General features: G+C 34.9%; 1 long non-coding RNA gene across 1 annotated transcript; it reads left to right on the top strand.

Annotated features, from left to right (window-relative positions):
* The first annotated feature begins 457 nt into the window (after positions 1-457).
* LOC309620818 lies at positions 458-24,081 on the top strand. Its single transcript, XR_014239666.1, has 2 exons — positions 458-4,877; positions 18,138-24,081. It is a non-coding gene; the product is annotated as an uncharacterized lncRNA (long non-coding RNA).
* Positions 24,082-24,165: the final 84 nt, after the last annotated feature.

The following is a 24,165-nucleotide window of genomic DNA, read 5'->3' as shown; positions in this document are numbered from 1 at the left end:
GAGAGATAGGACCATAAAACTTATTCAAAGAAATAATGGCTGAAAACTCCCCAAATTTAGAGAAAGAAATGGACATACATATCCAAGGCACCTAATGGATCCCAAATAATACGTAAACAAAGAAATCCACAGTGAGACACATTATAATCAAGTTGCCAAGACAAGTGACTTTTCACATACAAGGGAAACCGCATAAGACTATGAGTGGATTTTTGAGGAGAAAACTTGCAAGCCATAAGGGGGTGGGATGATATATTCAGACTGCTTAAAAAAAATATGTCAACCAAGAATATTACATCTGGCAACACTGTTCTTTAAAAATTAAGGGGAAAAAGAGACTCCCCCTACCCAAAAAATAAATAAAAAGAAAAGCTGTGGAAGTCCATTACTACTTGCCTGCTTCACAAGAAATGCTGAAGAGACTTGCTCAAGTTGAACCAAAAGGACCCTAAACAGGAACACAATAGCATAGGAAAGTATGAAACTCTTTGGGAAAGGTAAATATATCAACAAATAGAGAATCCTGCATTACTGTAATGGTGTTAGGAAAGAAACACTTTTAATTCTAGTATTAAAGGTAGAGGACAAAAGTATTAAAATAAGCATTAAAAATAACTATAATTTAAAAGTAAGTTAAATGATACACAATATAAATACATGTAAACCATGACAACAGTAACATGAAGCATGTGTGGGGGGCAGTTAAAATGTAGAGTTTTTGTATGTGATTGAAGTTAAGTTGTTGTCAACTTAAAATAAACTGTAAAGAAAAATAAACTGACAAGCTTACCAAGAATACACAATGCAGAAAGGATAGTCTGTTCAACAAATGGTGACAGGAAAACTGGGTATTCACATGCAAAAGAATAAAATTGGACTCATCTTACATCATACACAAAAAAATCAACTCAAAATGGATTAAGGACTGAAATATAAGACTTGAAACTCTAAAAATCCTAGAACAAAACATACAGGAAGAGCTTCATGACATTGATCTTGGAAATTATTTCATGGATTTGACACCAAAATCACAGGCAATAAAACCAAAGTTAAAAAGTGAAACTATATCAAATTAAAAATCTTCTGCACCACAAAGGAAACCATCAACAGAGGGGAAAGGCAATCTGTGGAATGGGACATTTGCAAGCCATATATCTGATAAGAGGTTAATCTCCAAATTATAAAAGGAACCCCTATAATTTAATAGCCAAAAAAGTAATAACTCACTTTAAAAATGGGCTAAGGAATTGAATAGACATTTCTCCAAAGAAGACATACATGACAGAGGGATATGAAAAGAAGCTCAATGTTACTAATCATCTGTGAAATACAAGTTGAAACCACAATGAGATATCACTTCACACCTGTCAGGTAGGCCATTATTAAAAAAATAAAAGATAACAAATGTTGGCGACAATATGGAGAAAGTGGAACCCTTGCACGTTGTTGCTGGGTACGCAAAATGGTGCAGCCACCATGAAAAGCAATATGATGTTCCTCAAAACACTAAGTGTAGACATGCCATATGATCCCATCTGAGTATTTATCCAAAAGAACTGAATCAAGATCTTGAAGAGGTATTAACATTCCCATGTTCATTGCATCACTATTCACAATAGACAAGATGTAGAAACAACCTAAGTATCCATCAGCAGATGGATGAGTAGAGAAAGTGTGGTATGCATACAATGGAATATTATTCTACTTTTAAAAAGAAGGAAATTCAACCGTATGTGACAACATGAATGAACCTTGATGACATTATGCTAAGTGGAAAAAGCCAGTCACAGAAAGATAAATACTGCATGCTTCCATTTACATGATATATCTAAAATGGTCAAATTCATAGAATCAAAGAGTGAAATAATGGGTTTCCAGGATCTGGGAGGAGGGGTAAATGGCAAGTTACTAGTCAACAGACACAAAATTTCAGTTAAGTAAGATGAATAAGCTCTAGAAATCTTCTATATAACATTGTACCTACAGTCAACAATAATGTACTGTACACTTTAAATTTTGTTGAAATGGTAGGTCTCATGTTAAATGTTCTCACCACGATAAAATAAAAAAATTGAAAGGAATAAAATGTAAAAATTAGGAGTTTTTAATTCCTATGCTTTTAACAAAAATGATTCATTTTCTGCAATTGCTCTTAGATTGAAATAAAATCACTAATCAAAAAGGAGTCTTCAGGGGCTTCCCTGGTGGTGCAGTGGTTGAGAATCTGCCTGCAAATGCAGGGGACACGGGTTCGAGCCCTGGTCTGGGAAGATCCCACATGTCGCGGAGCAACTGGGCCCGTGAGCCACAACTACTGAGCCTGTGCGTCTGGAGCCTGTGCTCTGCAACAGGAGAGGCCGCGATAGTGAGAGGCCCGCACACCGCGATGAAGAGTGGCCCCCGCTTGCCGCAACTAGAGAAAGCCCTCGCACAGAAACGAAGACCCAACACAGCCAAAAATAATAAAAAAATAAAAATAAAAATAAATTAATTAATTAACTAAAAAAAAAAGGAGTTTTCAGTTAACTGATAGTCATGCTCTATAGAAATAGTATTTTGGAAGCAATATTCTGATTACCACTTATCCAGGTGATTGATTAACATATACCTCAAGGAAAAGAAATCCTAGTATGGCGTTCTCTTTCAGTAAGTGCACATTTCTTAAAATGACTCCCATGAATACCGACACCCATAGACTGAAATTCATTTTTTTTCACTTTTCTCCCAAACCCACATCACCAAAATTCCAAGCTATTACCTTAGAGCTTCTTGTCCTATGCTGCCTGTGGAAATTTATAGGCACTTGAATGCAGTATTTCCTAAAAATAATGAGTAAGGAAATTTCTTTATTACACTAAAAGAGCAGGTGGTAACGGTCCTATATAATAAAAATATTTTAGCTATTCTGGCACCTTACTGACACTAGATACATTTTATAATTGCCTTGTGTAATTAAAAGGAACTTTTTTTAAAAATTTTTATTTTATTTATTTATTTTTGGCTGTGTTGGGTCTTCGTTTCTGTGCGAGGGCTTTCTCTAGTTGCGGCAAGTGGGGGCCACTCTTCATCGCGGTGTGGGGGCCACTCTTCATCGCGGTGCGCGGGACTCTCACCGTCGCGGCCTTTGCCGTTGCAGAGCACAGGCTCCAGACGCACAGGCTCAGTAGTTGTGGCTCACGGGCCCAGTTGCTCCGCGACATGTGGGATCTTCCCAGACCAGGGCTCGAACCCGTGTCCCCTGCATTTGCAGGCAGATTCTCAACCACTGCGCCACCAGGGAAGCCCTAAAAGGAACTTTTGATAATTATTTTGGTATTGAATATATAGGACAGTTTAAGGGGAATTTAGCTCATTACTAAAATTCATTTTTTTCCTGATAAGTGATACCCATGTTGTCAGGGGAATTTTTAATACATAATGTTAAAATTGAAAAATATTATATACATTTTTAAAATCATAAAATTAATTTAATCCTCTTTTGGATCATCCACATTTTATTCTATGTCCACTGACAGAATCCATTTGAAAGAATCAAAGGCTCAAGAGGTTCTCCTCTCACAGGTGTCGGGCTATTTTAGAGCACAGAGACAAGGAAATTGAATAAATAACTGGTGACTCAGTTATTTACCACTCTCCTCTTGAGGACCTGACAGTTTCTCCCAAATTACAGGGGGGATGAGACCCAGTTTCTCCAATAAAATAACTCATTCCCTCAAACACACACACGTAAAAAGACACATAGTCATAGTGATGGTAGACTCCCCAGTAGGCCTGTTATAGATGCATGTATGCCATTCTTTCTCCCCGTGAATATCCTTGCTAACTATTTCTACCTCTGACCATTAGATAGCATATTCCAGTTGTCATGGAAACCAGAATATCAGCATAACAATCAGTTTTACATTAGCTTTCCAAGGAAACTGAAGTACAAATTCATCCTCAGAATCAATGCAGTAAATGAATAAATGAATAAAATATTAGGAGAGATTATTTCAGCAATTCTCCCAAAATTTACCATTGGCATAAAATAAAAGGATTTTGAAACAATGAGTTAAAGTGGAAGAAAAGGATAGTTTATCATTCTGGATTTCCTGTCAGACACACAAAAACTGGGTTCAATGTCTGTTCAGGACCACCTTAGAACCTGAAATAACAGATGCTTGTGCTGAAAGGGATTTCAAAATCCATATAGATCCAAACCCAGGGTAAACAGTCAATAGCTCCAGATGACCTGGTTCACAAGATTATCATGTTCTTTCTATTGTACCTTAAATTTATCCTCAAAACGATAGTATTGTACCACAGCTCAGTAGTTCACTTACTAGTCATGATGCTAAAGCTAAATGAATGACCAAATGAATGAATGAGGTAGAACAGAAAATGTTAGAATCTGGACATCGAGATGACCCCAATGAGGATGCAGAACCTGAGTAGTATGTGAGAATGAGATTTTCCCTCCTCCACCAAGATCCTTGTTGATAATGGAGATACTTGATTACAACCATCCCCAGGAATGTATTGAGGCCATGTCCAAGAATTTTTTGTACTTTTGGGACAATATGGGGAGGAGAAAATTTAGTGACTACTAACCTTCCAGATACAGTACTAGAAAAGCCAGCCACTGAGGAGCTGCCTGGGCTAGGGACACTGGTAAATTTTAGAAGAAATGTTTATGAAAATGGTAAGATGAAGAAAATGACTCCAGAAAAGATAAACTGACTTCTAGTTCCAAAACAAAATGGCATTGACTAACTTTCCTTTTTTCTCTTGTCTAAATACCATGGGAATAATTCAACAGACAATCATAAAAGGACTCTGAAGGTGCAGGAAAGAAGCTGACAGGACACAGAACTCAAAACTTGAGGAAAGACACCACTGTGAGTCTCTTGGGTTTTCTTTGTATCTCTTATATATTCCTGATTGGGCTCCAAAGAAACCCCCAACTTGGAAGTTCCCACAGGCATAAAAGAAAAACATAAGAAAACAAAATCTTTCTGTCCAAAGGAATTGAAAAAAGGCAACCAATTAAAGACCTAGTGGGGAGATCCACCCTGCCCAACAATAGAAACAGTGGTGGCCCAATCAACAGCTGGGGCATAGTCATCAAGGCCCAGCCAGGGACCTGTTCCACACTCCATGCATGGAGCAGTGGTGGGTCAGTCCACCACAGTATCAGCAACCAAGACCCAGTGTTTCATCAACTCCCACCCAATGGCTTTGGGCACATAGGTGGCACCAGCAGAGATCGAGAGAGAGACTAGTAGAGCTGGAATGAAGCCAACAAGAATAGTACTGAATTGGGCTCTGAAAATTAAATTGCTGTTTGAACTAAAGGTCACAAAAGTTGGCCAGGATCTACAAGCTAGACCTAAAAAGGGTGACTGTCTACCTGTTGAAATAGAATATTTACCTAAAATCAAGAATCTCCCAGCACAATAGTCAAAGTGTCCAGGACTTGTTAAAAAATCACTCATCATACCAAGGACCATGAAGAACAACTTGAATGAGGATAGATACACTGCACCATAGTGCTCAGGGACACAGGACAGAAGATAAATATGAGGCTGCTACTTTAGGGATTATGCTGGTCCCTAGGCAATGATGAAACCTACAGACTACCATGGATAATACATTCATAGGTAAGTGTTTTACATATATGCTATATTAAGATTAATTTTAAAAATAAAACTTAGGTACATTTGATGAATACCACATGAACTTATCAACAGAATAGGTAAGAACATACACAGTTTCTATAATATCTGTTTATTCAGGTTAGAGAGACTGAGCTTACTGCAGCTCTACTTCTTATTAACAAGCACAGAAGGGACCCCTCTGTGGTCAGTTGGGGGACTCAAAAGCAAGAAGAACCCACCTCAAACCTCCTAGGACCCATAGAGTATGTCCCAGGCAAGTCCAGAAATATACCTATATATAAACCAAATGAAGGTTTTCAAAACTTTTGTGTGTGTGTGAGGAGAGAATGGAAAATGAAACCAAGATACACAACCTTTATAGTTAAACATAGAGGATAAATATTGGTAGGATTGCCAGATTTAGCAAATAAAATAACAGAAAGCCCAGTTAAACCTGAATTTCATATATACAACAAATATTTCATGGGTCATGCTTACACTAAAAAAATTTCTTTATATGAAATTGAAATTAATTGAGTGTTCTGTATTTTATCTGGCAACTCTCATATTGGGATCATTCACAGCTGTACTTCCTAATCAGAGAGATATCCAGAAAGACATTTGTGGGCTTGAATTCTAGTTCTGCCACTCACTAGCTCTGTTACTTTCAGTATAACCTTTCTGTCTCTTCGTCTCCTCTTCCTAGTTTTATTTGCAGGGAGTATTTTTTTTTTTAACACCACAGAGAATCATCTCAATTTAACACTCCCTTAATAGTGTTCTACATAAAACTCACAATTAGTCCACGTTTCAATAGGCCAACTTTCTTTAAATATTATATTTCATTCCTTCTTTTCCCTATAACGTCAAAGGCTGGAGATTTCGTAAAGCCCGTATAACTGCAAATGACTCAGGCATCGGTTTTGGGGTTTAAAAGCCAATGTTGTTTCTTTTTTTCTGGAAGTGAAAGGTATGTGAATTGGGTGTGCGATTCTTTCAACATCTATTGATATTTCTCTATTGTGCTTCAGGAAAGAACTGTTGTCATGATTATCCACTGCATTGTCTTCATAATAAAACAAAACAAAAACAACGGGAAACAAAGTACCATTAGAGGGGATAGAATAATTAATATAAGGTCTAGACCAAAATGAAATATTATGCATCCAACGAAAGAATGAGATGAATCTAAATATATTAATATAGAAAGAAAATAATATTACACACCAAAGAGACAAAATGATACCATTAATGTAAAAATCTCACACAGATGGTAAACAATACTCTGTATTATTTTCTTTGGACATGAAGATATATCCATATCTATGGAAAAAGATCTTGAATGGTATATGCAAAACTGATAAAATAGATTTGATCTGAAAGAAGTGGAGAAAGAGGATACTCAGGTGATGAGAGTTGACTCTAATATTAGAGTCATATTGTAAAATTTAACTAGGCAAATGTATTTCTATTTTATATATGCACCTAAAATTACTTTCTGAAAAACAATGAAGAGATATAAAAATTATGTCAAGAATATATTTAAAGATTGAAAATTGGACAATATTAATACAACATAAAAAAGAATTCAAGGGAAATAGCTTTTAAAAACATATAGAAAACATTTTATATTGATCAAAGAAACTATTCATTAAGAAATTGTCTACAGCTAAGGACATAGGCTTGTTAAAGATGCTTGCATCTATTGAATATATTAATGAGTTATTGGCCTGTAGTTTTCATTTTTTGTAATCTTTTTATCTGTTTATGCCTTCGGTAAAATTCTGTTTTCATGAAAAGAGTGTGAAGTGATCCTTTATTTTCTATTTTATAGAAAAATTCGTGTAGAATTGGTAATATTTATACCTTAAATATTTTGTGGAATTCCCCCGTGAAGACATTTGGTTCTGAAGTTTTCATTGTTGGAATGATTTTCACTATGAATATAATTTCTTGAATAGATATAGAACTATTAACGCTGTAGATTTTTTTTTCTGGCTGCTCCATGTGGCATGTGGGATCTTAGTTCCCCAACAAGGGATCAAACCTGTGCCCCCTGCACTGGGAGCGTGGAGTCTTAACCACTGGACCGCCAGGGAAGTCCCCTGCAGATTGCTTTTTGAGTGACTGCCGGTAGTTTATTTCAGGCAGCTAGTTTATATCATTTATGTTGTTGGATTTATGCATTAAAGCTTATTCATAATATTTCCTTATTATATTTTTAATGTTTATAGTCTCTGCAGTGATATCTTACCTTTAATTTCTGATAATTGGTCATTTATTTCTTTTCTCTTGCTCTTTTGTTTTTTCTTGATCAGTCAGGCTAGGGTGCTATCAATTTTCTTGACCTTATAAAAGAATCACTTTGTGTTTTCATTCATTTTCTTTATTGATTTTCTGCTTTCAAGTTCATTGATTCCTACTCTTATTTTTATCATTTCACTCTTCCTCCTTGCTGTGGGTATAATTTGCTCTTCTGCTAATTTCTTAATGTGGTAGCTTAGATCATTGATTAGGGATCTTTCTTCTTTCTTATTCCGAGGATTTCATGCTATAAATTTCTCTCTAAGTATTGCTTTAGAAGCATCACAATAATTTGGATATGTTGTGTTTCATTTTTATTCCATTCAAAATAGTTTCTAATTTTTCTTATGGCTTCCCCTTTGACATATTGAGTTATTGATATTTATGAATGATGTTTAATTTTAAAACAGTGGGTATTAAAAGTATTTTTCTATAATTTATTTCTAGTTTAATTCCATTATGATCAGAGAAGGTATTTTGCATAATTTTAATATTTTAGCCTTAATGAGGATTTTTAGTGGTCCAAAATATGGTCTATCTTGGTAAATGATGCATATGCATTTGAAAAGAATGTTTATTATGCTAGTTGTTGTGTGGAGTGCTCCATAAATATCAATTAGATCGGTTAGTTCATAGTCTTGTCTAAATCTTATTCAAACTTACTTACTATTTATTCCATAAATTATTCAGAGAATCATGTTAAAACGACCAACAATAAATGCATAATTTTCTATTTCTCCTTTAATTTCTGTCTTTTTTGTTTCAGTTATTTTGAAGCTCAGTTGTTCGGCACATACCCATTTGGGATTTTTAGTTCTTCAATTGAATCCTTTATCATTGTTATTCCCCTCTTTATCCCTTTAATGTTCCTTGTTCTGAAATCTAATTTTTACCATAGTAATATATCCACTCCAGCATTCTTTTGATTAATGTTTGCATGGTATGTCTTTTTCCATTATTTTACTTTATTAAATGGCTGTACATGGGTATATTTGACATGAAACACACTGTTAACATTTTTAAATTATACAACACAGTTTTTGTATAATACATAAGCTCATGAAATTATCACCACTCTCAAGATAGCAACATTTCATTCATTCCTAGAAGCTTCCTCACTCCTCTGATAATCCTTCCTTGTTCCCACTCCCTGCAGCCTCCCTCCTGTTCCACAGTTACTCATAGGCCTTGCATTTTCTGTGATTTCATATTAATGCAATAATGCACTATGTGCTTTCTCTTTGCTTTTCCTCTTTCACTACAATAATTATTTTGAGATTCATCTAGGTTGTAGCATATATCAATAATTCATTTTCATTACTGATATATTTCTATAGAGATATATACATAGGTATAGAGATATAGATGTAGATATAGTTATAGGTATAGGTATAGGTATAGATATATTACAGTTTGTAGTTTATTCATTTACTTCTTTTTTTAAATTGAAGTATAGTTGATTTACAATGTTATGTTAATTACTGCTGTACAGCAAAGTGTTTCAGCTATACATATATACATTTTTAAATATTCTTTTACATTATGGTTTATCATAGGATATTGAATATAGTTCTCTGTGCTGTACAGTAGGACCTTGTTGTTTATCCATTCTATATATAAAAGCTTACATCTGCTAACCCCAACCTCCCATTCTATCCCTCCCCCAACCCCCTCACCCTTGGTAACCACCAGTCTGTTCTCTATGTCTGTGATACTGTTTCTGTTTCACATAAATCCACATATAAGTGATATCATATGGTTTTGTCTTTCTCTTTCTGACTTACTTCACTTAGTGTGATAATCTCTAGTTGCATCCATGTTGCTGCAAATGGCATTATTTCATTCTTTTTTATGGCTGAGTAGTATTCCATTGTATATATGTACCACATTTTCTTTGTCCGTTCATCTTCAATGGACATTTAGGTAATTTCCATGTCTAAGCTATTGTGAATAGTGCTGCTATATTCATTTACTTCTTAATGGACATGTGGATTTTTCCTGTTTATGGTTTTTGGCTAATTCAAATAAAATTGCTATGAACATTTGTGCACTAATCTTTCTATGCACATATAGTTTCATTTCTTTGGGGTAAATATCTAAGAGTGGAATGTCTAGATCATATGGTAGGTATGTGTTTAACTTTTTAAGAAACTGCCAAACCATTTTTTTTCAGACAATCATTTTTATTGATAGCCCTGTGATCAGAAAGGAGGCTAATTAGAAACCTTTGGGAGAGGCTGAAATCAAAGGAAAAGAAATATATGAAAAAAATGTCAAAAACACCTATGGCAAAAATAAAACATTTGTGTTTATACATAACCATTCATTTCATATAGATTTCTGTATAAATATGCTGTAAGTAATAGAGGAATAACAAAAAATGGGAGGTAGGAAGCAAATGCCCCATCCACCACTCAGCTGGCTCAGAGGACAATAAAGCCAGCTGACAACCATTTTCCATAGCACCAATCCCTTAGAGTTCTTTCTTCCTCTTTATTTTTATTTTTTATTGAGATATAGTTGATGTATGATATTATGTAAGTTACAGGTGTACAACATAGTGATTCAATATTTTCATAGGTTATACTCCATTTATCGTTATTATAAAATATTGGCTATATTCCCTGTGCTGTACAATATATCCTTGTAGCTATTTATTTTATACATAATAGTTTGTACCTCTTAATCCCTTACCCCTATCGTGTCCCTCCCCCCTTCTCTCTCCCCACTGGTAACCACTAGTTTGTTATGTATATCTGTGAGCCTGTTTGCTTTTTGTTATATTCACTAGTTTGTGGTAATTTTTTAGATTCCACATATAAGTGATATTATACAGTATTTGTCTTTGTCTGACTTATTTTACTTAGCATAATCCCCTCCAAGTCCATCCACATTGCTGCAAATGGCAAAATTTCATTCTTTTTTATGGCTGAGTAGTATTCCATTATATATATATACCACATCTTCTTTACCCCTTCATCTATTGATGAACACTTAGGTTGCTTCCATATCTTGGCTATTGTAAATAATGCTGCTATATCAGGGGCTTCCCTGGTGGCGCAGTGGTTAAGAATGTGCCTGCCAATGCAGGGGACACGGGTTCGAGCCCTGGTCTGGGAAGATCCCACATGCCGCGGAGCAACTAAGCCCGTGAGCCACAACTACTGAGCCTGCGCGTCTGGAGCCTGTGCTCCGCAACGGGAGAGGCCGCAACAGTGAGAGGCCCGCGCACCGCAATGAAGAGTAGCCCTCGCTCGCCGCAACTGGAGAAAGCCCTTGCACAGAAACGAAGACCCAACACAGCCATAAATAAATAAATAAATAAACAAATAAATAAATAAATAAATTTATAAAAAAAAATTAAAAAAAAAATAATGCGGCTATGAACATTAGGGTGCATGTATGTTTTCGAATTAGTGTTTTTGTTTTTTTCAGATATATACCCAGGACTGGAATTGCTGGGTCATATGGTAGTTCTATTTTTAGTTTTTTTAAAAATTAATTTTTATTGGAGTATGGTTGTTTTTTAATGTTGTGTTAGCTGTTCTATTTTTAGTTTTTTGAGAAACCGCCATACTGTTTTTCCACAGTGGCTACAAGCAATTTACATTCCCACCAACAGTGCACAAGGGTTCTCTTTTCTCCACATCCTTGGAAACATTTGTTATTTGTGGTCTACCAAACTGTTTTTCAATGTGTCCGTACCATTTTATATTCCCACCAGCAGTGTATGATAGTTCCAGTTTCTCCACAACTTTCCAGTACTTAGTGTGGTTAATATTTTAAATTTGATTCATTCTAATAGGTGTGTGGTGCTAACTCATTTTGGTTTTAATTTAAATTTTCCTAATAATGAATGATGTTAAACATCTTTTGATGTACTAATTTGCTATTTCTATACCTTTTTTTAAAAAAAAAATCTTTATTGGAGTATAATTGCTTTACAGTGGTGTGTTAGTTTCTGCTTTATAACAAAGTGAATCAGCTATACGTATACCTATATCCCCATATCTCCTCCCTCTTGCGTCTCCCTCCCATCCTCCCTATCCTACCCCTCTAGGTGGTCACAAAGCACCGAGCTGATCTCCCTGTGCTATGCGGCTGCTTCTTACTAGCTATCGATTTTAAATTTGGTAGTGTATATATGTCCATGCCACTCTCTCACTCTGTCCCAACTTACCCTTCCCCCTCCCCGTGTCCTCAGGTTCACTCTCTAGTAGGTCTGCATCTTTATTCCCGTCCTGCCCCTAGGTTCTTCATGACCTTTTTTTTTTTTTTAGATTCCATATATATGTCTGTTGAAATCCTTTTCCCATCTTATGTTCTGTTGTTTATTATCTTATTATTGAGCTTTGTGATTTTATATTATGTTGGGTTGTTTATTTTCTTACTAAGTTCCGAGATTTTTTGTATATTCTGGATATGTGTCCTTTATCAAGGTGTGGTTTGAAAATATTTTCTCTCTGTAGCTTCTCTTTTCACTCTCTTAACAGTGTTTTCCAAGGAGAATAGCTTTGATAATGTCTAGTTTATCAATTAGTTTTGTTATGAATCATGTTTTTGGTGTCACATCTGAGAAATCTTTGCCTACCCAAAGGTCACAAAGATTTTTTTCCTATGTTTTCTTTCAGATGTTTTATAGTTTTTGGTTTTATGTTTAATTTGATGATGCGTTTTGGAAAAAAAGCATGTAATATGAAGTGTATTTCAAAGATAGAAAGAAAAAGGGGCATATCTATGATCTCTATGAATGTTAGGCATTTCCTTTCCAACTCTTTAAGCTCTCTGGAGCCCTCACTTTCTACACTGCAGTGCTCGCTTCTGGGTTTCAGAGTGTATTACATTCAAGGCAGGGAGTTCAAAGAGAAAAAAATATGTTAAACCCACTGTCAGTTCCATGATACTTTGAATTTGGTTGTCCTTTCCCAACTTACCCGTTGCTATTTACATTTCAGAGTCCTCATATAGCTTCTCCATGCATTCTGTTCAAGTTTTATTTGTATTCAGTGGCAGAGATGGGTGATGTGCTTATTTTGTGTAACCTGGAACCAGAACCAACACTCCCATTTTCATGTTTCTACCACTACTTTCACCTCACAAACACACACATAGCCTACAAACCACTCCCTTTTCTTCAGAGGACTAAAAGTAAATGTTGATCAACCCAGAAGCTTACATTAGATGCCAGAAGCACCAGAAAGTAAAGCTGTATAAAATATACTCCATTGTTCAATGAATAAGCCCTGTGTACATAAATGTCCCAATAAGGCAGTGGAAGAATTCTGTTTCTCACAAATGTGCCCAGAAAACTCTCCCTTCTTTTAAAAATCCTTACATTTTACTATGCTAAGTAGTTCAGTCACATACTTATCAGCTGGACTCTCAATTTGGATAAACAAAATGTTTTCTCATTGTGTACCATCTGTGCCAATAACTTACCCCAAACTTCCCAATTCTAAGGGAAGATTTTTTTTCAACTTCTCATTTAGTATAATATTTCCTTTTATCCTAAAATTCCAAATATATTTGAATGTTTTCTTTTAATACAAAGGCAGGTTTATATAAAGATGATATATAAATATATCTGAAGATAATGGCTTTTGAAATACACTCTGGGATTAGAATATCTCGGACTATAGCCCACGTTCTGTATTGCTCACCAAAGAACAGAAGTGACAAAGGCCTTTCAAGAGAAATCTCACAGAAAAAGGAATATATTCTCAGTGTCTGGTACAGTGATTTTTTTTCTTTTCTTTCTTTCTTTCTTTCTTCCTTTCTTCTTTTTCTTTCTTTCTTCTTGTTTTTTAATATTAGGATTTTTAAAACATCTTTATTGGAGTATAATTGCTTTACAATGGTGTGTTAGTTTCTGCTGTATAACAAAGTGAATCAGCTATACATATACATATATCCCCATATCCTCCCTCTGCCTCTCCCTCCTACCCTCCCTATCCACCCCTCGAGGTGGACACAAAGCACCGAGCTGATCTCCCTGGGCTATGCGGCTGCTTCCCACTAGCTATCTATTTTACATTTGGTAGTGTATATATGGTACAGTGATTTTTAAGTTTGAAACTTTGAAATATTTTCTCTTCCTGCTAATTATTTATATTTATATTAAGTCATCCTGGAAAACTCATGAGATTTGAATGGCTTTATTTTTCTTTTGAAGTTAATATAGAAGATGTGTTAAGTACTTCTTTATGTTCCCTAGATTAGAATCAATTGAAAAATAAGATTTGGGTGACAGAGAGGTGGACATCAAAATGTTAGCTTTATTCCTGATATTTAACCAAAACGCTTGCAAATAATTCCCCCTTGAGCTAGACAAGTTTACTTATCCAATCTCTGTTACTGCTAGAAAATTGCTGCCTTCATCATTTCCTAGTACCACAGAAAGGGTCCATTTTAACTTACAGCATAAAGAAAGCCAGAATGAACCCTCATTGTAGACAGTCAGATCCAATGACAAAAGAAGGGACTGATCCAGGCATACAATTTCTTCTCCCAAGCTCACCATTCATCCTCCCCAAGGGAGGGAAGTTTAGGGAGAGAGATCAGGAGTGTTACTGTGAAGTCCTTCAACAGGGAAACCAGTAGCCAGGGAAATGGAGGACCTTTGACCCACCTTCATCCCAATGTTTCATAAGGTCTTTGTTCTTTTAACTCACATGTCTTAACCATTAATTAGACTTAAGTAAGCCAAGTGTGTAGCTGCATATCCCATCACCAGATTTTATTAGAGGTGTCTTTTTACTCACCATATTGAAACTTTCTTACTTGCCAATTGAGCCCTGTGCTGTTGGTACTACAGTCAGTAGTACCATCAATTCCTTGTAGATTTCATCTAGCCACCTGGTTACCACGATCTCATTAGCAAGATTTCCCACACCTGTAGCAGCAAATTATTCATTTACAAACATAGTCTTGCTTTCTCTGTAGTCCTAGTTTCCTACTCTAAGTTCACTCCCTCTCCTATTTCCCATCTTCCCTTACATCCGTCTATGTTGTTCAATATAGTTCATCAGAAGTTCTAATATAAGATCACATTTAGATATACCAATAATAAAATGACCAGAATGTAGAGATGCTCCAAATTTGAAAACGAATAAAAAGTTCCCCTTTCCCTTTATGAACTTCCCATAAATAAATAAACTGCAAAGAATTTAATAAAAATTATTTTGCTCTTATGTCAAATTAAATTAAAACTCAAAGATCTTAAACTCCTCCACCATGTATTTTTTCTATTTAATTTTGGCCAAAGTCGTTCCTGATGCCTGGATAATGCTGAGCTTATGTCAACAGCTACATCCTCCGATGTATTTCATTGGAATGAGTATAGTGCTTTTTAAAAAATCACTTTATTGAGGTATGATTGACATAAAAAGCTGTACATTTTAGATGTATACAACTTGAATTTGGAGGTAAGTATACAACCATGAAAACGTCACGTCACCAAAATCTATGTCATAAACATATCCATCACCTCCAAAAGTTTTCTCCTGTCCTCTTTATTTATTACTATCATTTTTGTGATAAAAACACTTAAGATCTACCCTCTTAGAAAATTTTTAAGTATTCAGTATATTATTAACTGTAGGCACTATGCTGTACAGTAGGTCTCTAGGACTTATTCATCTTGCATAACTGTTTGTACCCTTTGACTAATACCTCTCTGTTGGTAAAGTATTTTTAAGCCTCAGAAATCACAGGAGTTGAATCACGGTTTCTCATGAGCTTCACTTTTTAAAAAAATACAAATAAAGAGCAGGTATCAAGAGATTTGATTTCCATATCACTCCTTCATTTAATTTATTTAACAAATGTTTTGAGGGTATCTCTTATGTGCCAGGCCCTAAGATATGAAGCAGAAATAAAGGAGTCAAAAAATCCCTCTGAAGATGGTCCTGAAGCTGGCATTCTAAGAAGCTCATCATAAATACAAGTAGAAAACAAACAACTTCCAGATTTTTAAGGCAATTATGCCATGGAAAATTATGTTCCCAGAACACAGTACATGGTGTTGCCAAAGAGCATAGCGACAATTGAATGGTATTTGATGAAATGAGGGTACATGGACACAATCTTAGCTTCAGTATTGCCAATCATTTATGCAACTTGTTTAGATGAGAAAGCCTAATTTTAAATTCAGTGAGAGAAATCTCCTTTTAAGAGGTCAATATGGAAAAAAAGAGGTCAACATGGAACCATATTATTTAAACATCTATGGATGAGTGGGGAAAATCCCACTCATGAATACTGACTCCTCTATCAGAAGTGTCACTTGAGACATTGCTATCTTCTAAGTTTTGAAATTTGCAATGATTGGCAGCCCCAATGACAAATTCTTGCCTGAAGTGCCTATCTTTACTATTAAGTATATTTCTGTCCTCTTAATTTCCACTTCTACTCCATGTTTCTCATATGATGATACTTAGTACATGTAGGTTTTGTTTAGTGACATAGTTTCCAGATTCTTTCATGAGTGTACATTTTTATTATATGCCATAATAGCTGCTACCACATATTCATGCAAAGGAATTGTATAGGCCTACGAAATCTGCTTAGAACAAATGTTAGTTCAGTAAGGTCACAGAATAAACTATCAACATGCAAAAATCAATTGTATTTCTATTTGCTGACAATGGACATGCAGAAACCAAAATTGAAAAAAACATAATTTACTATAATTGCAAATAAGTTGAAATACTTAGGTATACACTTATCAAAACACATATAGGTTCTGTATGCTGATAATTACAAAATGCTGAGGAAAGAAATAAAAGACCTACATAAGTGGAGAGGCATACTGTATTCATGGATTGGATGACTCAATATAGTAAAGATGTGAATTTATTTATAGGCTTGTTGCAATTCCTATAAAAATCTCAGTAGTCTTTTGTAGACATAGACAACCTTATTCAAAATTGTATATATAAAGGCACAGGATTTAGTATAGCCAAAACAATTTTGTAGAAGAAGAATAACACCACTCTATCCAATGTTGTGTGTATCTATATCTGTATCTATACCATAAGGAAGATATTGTTGTACTGGTGCAGAGATACATACATAGTTCAAGGGAAAAGAATAGACAATCCAGAAATAGACTCATACAACTATGCTCAATTGATTTTTGACCAAGTTGTAAAAACAATCCAGTAGAGGAGGGATAGGCTTTTCAACAAATGGTGTGGAGCAATTGGACATCCAAAAATAAATAAACTGTGACCTAAACATCATACCTGTTAAAAAACTTAACTCAAAATGGAGCACAGCTTTAAATGTAAAACATAAAACTATAAAATTTCTGGAAAAAAATAAAGCATGAGGGAAAATCTTTGGGAAATAAGGCTAAGCAGAGTTCTTAGTTCTTATACTAAAAGCACAATGAAAAAAAGGAAAACTTGATCAATTAGACCTCATTGAAATTGAAAGCTTTTGCTCTTGAAAGTCCATGTGAAGAGGATGAAAAGAAAAGCTACAAACTGGACAAATATTTGCACAGTACACATCCTACAAAGGACTAGCGTTCAGATTATATTAGAGAACTCTCAAAACTCAATAGTAAATAGAAGCTAGAAAGTAGGCCAAAGACATGAGCAGACATTTTACCAAACAGACTATACAGATGGAAAACAAACACATGAAAAGATATTCAATATATTTAACCATTGGAGAAATGCAAATTAAAACCACAATGAGATATCACTACATACTTATTTGAAGGGCTAAAATAAAAGAGAGTGGCAGGAATTCCCTGGCAGTCCAGTGGTTAGGACTCAGTGCTCTCACTGCCAGGGCACGGGTGCAATCTTTGGTCAGGGAACTAAGATCCCACAAGCAGCATGGTGTGGCCAAAAAAGAAAAAAATAAAGAGAGAGGGGCAATGCCAAACATTGGTGCGGATGCAGAGAAATGGGATCACACATATATTGCTGGTGGAAAGTTAAAATGATATACACTGTTCTGGAGAATTGTTTGGCAAGTTCTTATAAAGCTGAGCACGCAATTACCATAGGACTCAGCAACTGCACTCTTAGGGATTTTCCTCAGAGAAATGAAGATTCATTTTTATAAAAAATATTCACACAAATGTTCACAGCAGCTTTATTTGTAATAGTCTAAAATGAAAACAACTCAGTTATCCTTCAAAGGGTAAGTGGTTAAAGAAACTATAATTTCTTTATATTACAGTCATACTGTGGAATACTACTCAGCAATAAAGATGAATAAGCTATACACACAACAACTTGAATGAAACTCCAGGAAATTATGGTGAGTGAAAAAAGACAAACCCAAAAGGTTATAAATCTTATTATTTCATTTACATAACATTTTTGAAATAATATTTGAGAAACGGAGGATAGATTAGTGCTTGCCACTGGTTAGGGATGGGTGAAGGAGGAGAGGGAGGTAAGTAAGTTTATGAAAGAGCAACAAAAGAGATCCTCATGGTGTTGGAACTGTTCAGTATTTTGACTGTGGTGGTGAATACACAAACCTACTCAGGGAAAAAGATGTATATAATTAAATACACATACAGAAGCTCAAGTAAAACTGAGGAAATCTAAGTAAGGTTGGTGGATTGTGTCAATATAAATAGCTTTGCTGTGATATTATGCTATACTTTTGCAAAGTGTTACCAATGAGGCAAATTGGACAACAAAACGTAAAAAGGGTCTCTTGTATAATTTATTATAACTGCTTGTGAATATACAGTTATTTCACAAGAGTGTAATTTTTAAAAAAGTTTAAAAAACAGAATTGAACAAAAATGGCGTAGTAGATAACAAGAAAATTCTGTCCTCCACAAAAGCAATGAATAAACTGGGGGAAAAACCTATCTGAATCAACTTTTTAAGAACTCTGGACACTGACCAAAAGCTTGCAGCAACCAGGGAAAGAATCAAGGAAAAAAGGCTGAAACTTGATAAGAGATTTTTGTGACGTTTTAAATTACCCTGGTTCCATTCCCCACTCCCCAGTTTGGTGGTGGCATTGAAGACAACAGGCTGCTTTCTCCGTATGGGTAGCTGCACTAGAAAGATAATAGGGACCTTATTGTAAAAGAAAGGTGGTTGATTGTTTTGGTCTGTCTCGTGCATCCCTGGAGTACTGGTTTAAAGGCTTGCTCTTATCACACCTAACTCTCCCAGCCCTGTGGTGGTTGCTGGGTACATTTTTTGAAAACACTTAAAGTCAAATCAGTTGCTGCTGCCCAGGGTAATGGATTACAGTTGGGACAATTAATAGACTCACCAAAATGCCTAGGAAAGTCTGGGAATGAGACATTTGGGAAATGAGGGCTAGGAAAACTATGACATATTCCTGAAAATATAGAAAGCCTCTTACAAGCCCAGGGTAGAGTGTATACTTAGAAAAGACCTGAGAAGGCTATAAGCTCTCATCTCTAGCTGACTTCTACGCTCTGCAAGCAAAAAAAGGACAAAAGGCAGAGTTACAAACTGACAGGCTCAGTGTTGAAGACATGCCTCAACATACACAAAGGCTCTGTCTGCAAAAACTGGGATTTTAAAAATTCCAGGCCTTTAAGGGAATCTTTGTCAAATCGCTAGCTGACCACTAAGCAAGTGGAAGAAAAAAGAGATTTCAATGTCTACACATGAGAAGGAATTCAGACTTTACAAAATTAGTACAGAAGTCACTAAACAAACAAACAACGACTACTACAAAAACTACAACAATAAACTTGGGAGAGGTAGGAGAATCTTATTTACTGAGTGCCCCAATTGTAATATTCAAAATTCTCAGTTTACAAAAAAAATTAAGAGACAAACAAAAGCACAAGAACGCATCATCCATACACTAGACGAAGACAGTAGAACTGCTCCTGAAGAAGTCCAGCATCTCCTTCACACCAAAATCAGATAAAGACATTACAAAAAAAGGGAAAACTCTAGAACAATACCTCTCATGAGCATGGATGCAAAAATCTGCAACAAAATCCTAGCCAACTGAATCCAGCAATGTATAAAAAAAGCAATACATCATGACTAAGAGAGATTTATTACAGGTATACAAGGGCTAGTTTATTATTCAAAAATCAATTCATGTAATTCATCACATCAACAGGCTAAAGAAGAAAAATCACATGATTATATCAATAGATGCAGAAAAAGCTTTTGATAAAATCCAACACAGATTCATGATAAAAACTCTGAACAAGCTAGAAATAGAGGGGAACTTCCAAAACTTGATAAACAGTATCTACAAAAAAACCTACAACTAACAAAACACTTAATGGTGAGAAACTAGATGCTTTCCTCAAGTTCAGAAACAAGGCAAGATGGCCAGTTTCACTACTCCTATTCAGTATTGTACTGAGAGTCCCATTTAATGCAATTAGACAATGAAAGGAAATAAAAGGAATACAGTTTGGAAAGGAAGAAATAAAGCTCTCTTTGTTCATAGATGATATATCATTATCAATGAAGGAAATCTCAAAAGAGTCAACAAAAATGTCCTGGAACTAGTAAACATTTATGCAAGGTTGCAGGATACAAGGATAATATACGGAAGTCAATTGCTTTCCTGTATATCAGCAATGAACAGTTGGAAATTTAAATTAAAAACACAACACCATTTACATTAGTACAAAAACCTAAATACCTAGGCAGAAATTTTATAAAATATGTACAAGATCTGTATGAGGAAGTTACAAAATTCTTTCATTACTTTTTATTACAAAAGTAATAAAAGATCTAAATAAATAAATATTTCATATACATGAGTAGGAAAACAATATTGTTAAGATGTCAGTTCTTCCCTACTTGATCTATAGATTCAACACAATCCCACTCAAAATTCCAGCAAATTATATTATGGATTAAAAAAACCCTGATTCTAAAATTAATAGGGAGAGGCAAAAGGCCCAGAGTAACTAAGAGAATGCCCCCATTATTTTCCTTTTTCTTGAGTAATTACTCTGGCTAGAACTTCCAGCATAATATTTCAAAGAAGTGGTGAAAGCAGGCATTCTTGTCTGGCTTCTGGTCTCAGGGGAAAGTTTTCAGTCTTTCATCAGTATGTATATTGGGTGTGGATTTTTCTTAGATGCCTTTTATCAGGTTGAGGAAGTTCTTTACTATTCTGAGATTGCTGAGGGTTTTAATCATGAAAGGGTGTTGGAAATTGTTAATGTTTCTTTCTACATCAGTAGAAGTGATCATGTGGGGTTTTTCCTTTATTCTATTAAGATGATGTATTACATTGTTTGATTTTTGTATGATGAACTGCCCTTGAATTCCTAGGACAAATTCCACTTAGTCATAGTATCTGATCTTTTAAATTTGCTGTTGTATTCAGTTTGCTAGTATTTTGTTGAGGATTTTTGCATCTATATTCATGGGGGATATTAGTCTGTAGTTTTCATGTTGTTTTTGTCTGGCTTTAGGAACAGGGTAATGCTGGCCTCACAAAATGAGTAAGGAAGAACTCCCCCCTCTATTTTTTCAAAGATTCTGAGAAGGATAAATGTCCATTCTTCTTTAAAAGTTTGGTAGAATTCACCAGTGAAGACTGGTCAATGGCTTTTCTTACTTGAGAAGTTTTTGATTACTTATTTAATATCCTTATTTATTATAGAACTATTCATATTTTCTATTTTTTCCTGAATCAGTTTTGATAGTTTGTTTATTTCTAGGAATTTGTCCATTTCATATAACACACAATTTGTTGATATCCTGTCATTCATAGCATTCTTATTATCCTTCTGATTTCTGTAAGTTGAGTAGTAATGTACTCACTTTTATTTCTGGTTTTAGCAATTTTTATCTTCTGTTTTTCTTAGTCTACATAAAAATTTCTCAATTCTGTTGATCTTTTCAAAGAACCAATTTTGGTTTTGTTGATTCTTTCTACTGTTTTTCTTTTTTAAAATATTTATTTATTTATTTGGTTATGTTGGGTCTTAGTTGCAGCACATGGGATCTTCGTTGTGGCACGCGGGATCTTTTTCGTTGCGGCATGCAGGATCTTTAGTTGCGGCATGTGAACTCTTAGTTGCGGTGTGTGAACTCAGTTGCAGCATGCGAACTCTTAGTTGTGGCATGTGGGATCTAGTTCCCTGACCAGGGATCGAACCTGGGCCCCTGCATTGGGAGCACAGGGTCTTAGCCACTGGACCACCAGAGAAGTCCCTCTACTGTTTTCCTATTCTGTATTTTTATACCTCTGCTGTAAGCTTTATTATTTTCTTTCTTTTGCTAGCCTTGCATTTAGTTTGCTCTTTTATTTATGGTTCTTTAAGATACGATGTTAGATTATTGATTTGATACCTTTTTTTATAATAGGCAATTATGATCATAATTTTCTCTTTGAGTCCTGCATGTGTTGCATCCCATAATTTTGATATATTTTGCTTTTATTTTCATTCATCTCAAGTTACTTTTAAATTTCTCTTGTGTTTTCTGCTTTAATCCAGTGGTTGTTTAAGTGTGTGTTGTATAATTTCCACATATTTGTGAATTTTCAAGTTTTAGTTATGTTATAGATTTCTAGTTATATTCTTTTGTGGTCAGAAAATATACTTTGTATGATTTCAATCAATCTTTTTACATTTGTTGAGTCTTGTTTTGTCTAACATATGGTTTATCCTGGATCCATGTGCACTTGAGATGAATGTGTGTTCTGCTGTTGTATGGTGAAGTGTTCTGTATATATATTTTATGTTCAATTGGTTTACAGTGTTGTTCAAGTTCTCTATTTCTTTATTGATCATTTCTGTAATTCTATCCATTATTGTAAGTGGGTTATAGAACACTACATCTATTATTGCAGAAAATACTTCTCCCTTAAATTCTATCAATTTTTGCTTCATATATTTTGGGGTTTTGTTGTTGCCTGTGTATATGTTTTTATTTTTAAAAAATTTAAAATATAATTAATTTTATTTAGTTTAATATAATTAACTGAATATAATTAATATAAGTTATTTTTAACAGTCAAATGTAATTCCATAAGTTGGTGATTTAAAAAAAATTTTATTGGAGTACAGTTGCTTTACAATGTGTTAGTTTCTACTGTACAGCAAAGTGAATCAGCTATATGTATACATATATCCCCTCTTTTTTCAATTTCCTTCCCATTTAGGTCACCACAGAGCACTGAGTATAGTTCCCTGTGCTATACAGTAGGTTCTTATTAGTTATCTATTTTATACATAGTATCAATAGTGTATATTTGTCAATCCCCATCTCCCAGTTCATCCTACCCCACCTTCCCCCTTGGTATCCATACGTTTGTTCTCTATGTCTGTGTCTCTATTTCTGCTTTGCAAATGAGATCATCTATACCATTTTTAAGATTCCACATATGTGCATTAATATATGATATTTGTTTTTCTCTTTCTGACTTACTTCACTCTGTATGACAGTCTCTAGGTCCATCCACATCTCTACAAATGACCCAATTTCATTCCTTTTTATGTCTGAGTAATATTCCATTGTATATATGTACCACATCTTCTTTATCCATTCATCTGTCGATGGACACTTAGGTTGCTTCCATGTCCTGGCTATTGTAAATAGAGCTGCAATGAACATTGTGGTACATGACTCTTTTTGAATTATGGTTTTCTCAGGGTATATGCCCAGTAGTGGGATTGCTGGGTCATATGGTAGTTTTATTTTTAGTTTTTTTAAGGAACCTCCATACTGTTCTTATATGTTTTTAATTGTTATATAGTCTTGATTACCTGACCCTTTTACCAATATATAATGTCCTTCTTTGTATCTTTTAATTTTTAAAAATCTAATATTAGTATACACAACCAGCTCTCCTTTGGTTACTCTCCTCAGGTTTATTTTATTTTTTCTGCTGTTGTATACTGTAGTTTTTTGCTTAGTTACTTTTCTAATTTTTCTATTTTTGCAAAGATTGTATTCTTTGTTGTGTGTAGTCACTGAAGTCTCTGTTCTGTTAGCCTAGTGGCCAGCTACTGATTTGACAGAGATTTCCTTAAAAGCCTGGAGTCAATAGAAAAAGAGAAAGTAAAAGAAGAAGAAGAAGGAAGAGGAGGAGGAGGGGGTAAAGGAGGAGGAAGACAGTGGGGAGGAGGAAGAGGAGGGGGGAAAGGAGGAGGAGGAGGAAAGGAGCAAAAACAAACAAACAAGAAAACCTCTCCTGTTTTTTGTGCATTGACTCTGAGTTGGGGCACGCTTTCAGTGCTTAGCCAGGCCATTAAGAACTCAGCCTTCGGTTT

The sequence above is a fragment of the Balaenoptera borealis genome (genome assembly GCF_965194805.1).
Source record: "Balaenoptera borealis genome assembly, chromosome: X".
Lineage (NCBI taxonomy): Eukaryota > Metazoa > Chordata > Mammalia > Artiodactyla > Balaenopteridae > Balaenoptera > Balaenoptera borealis.
Note: the sequence above shows the minus strand (reverse complement) of the source record. Positions and strands in the feature narration are given on the sequence as shown.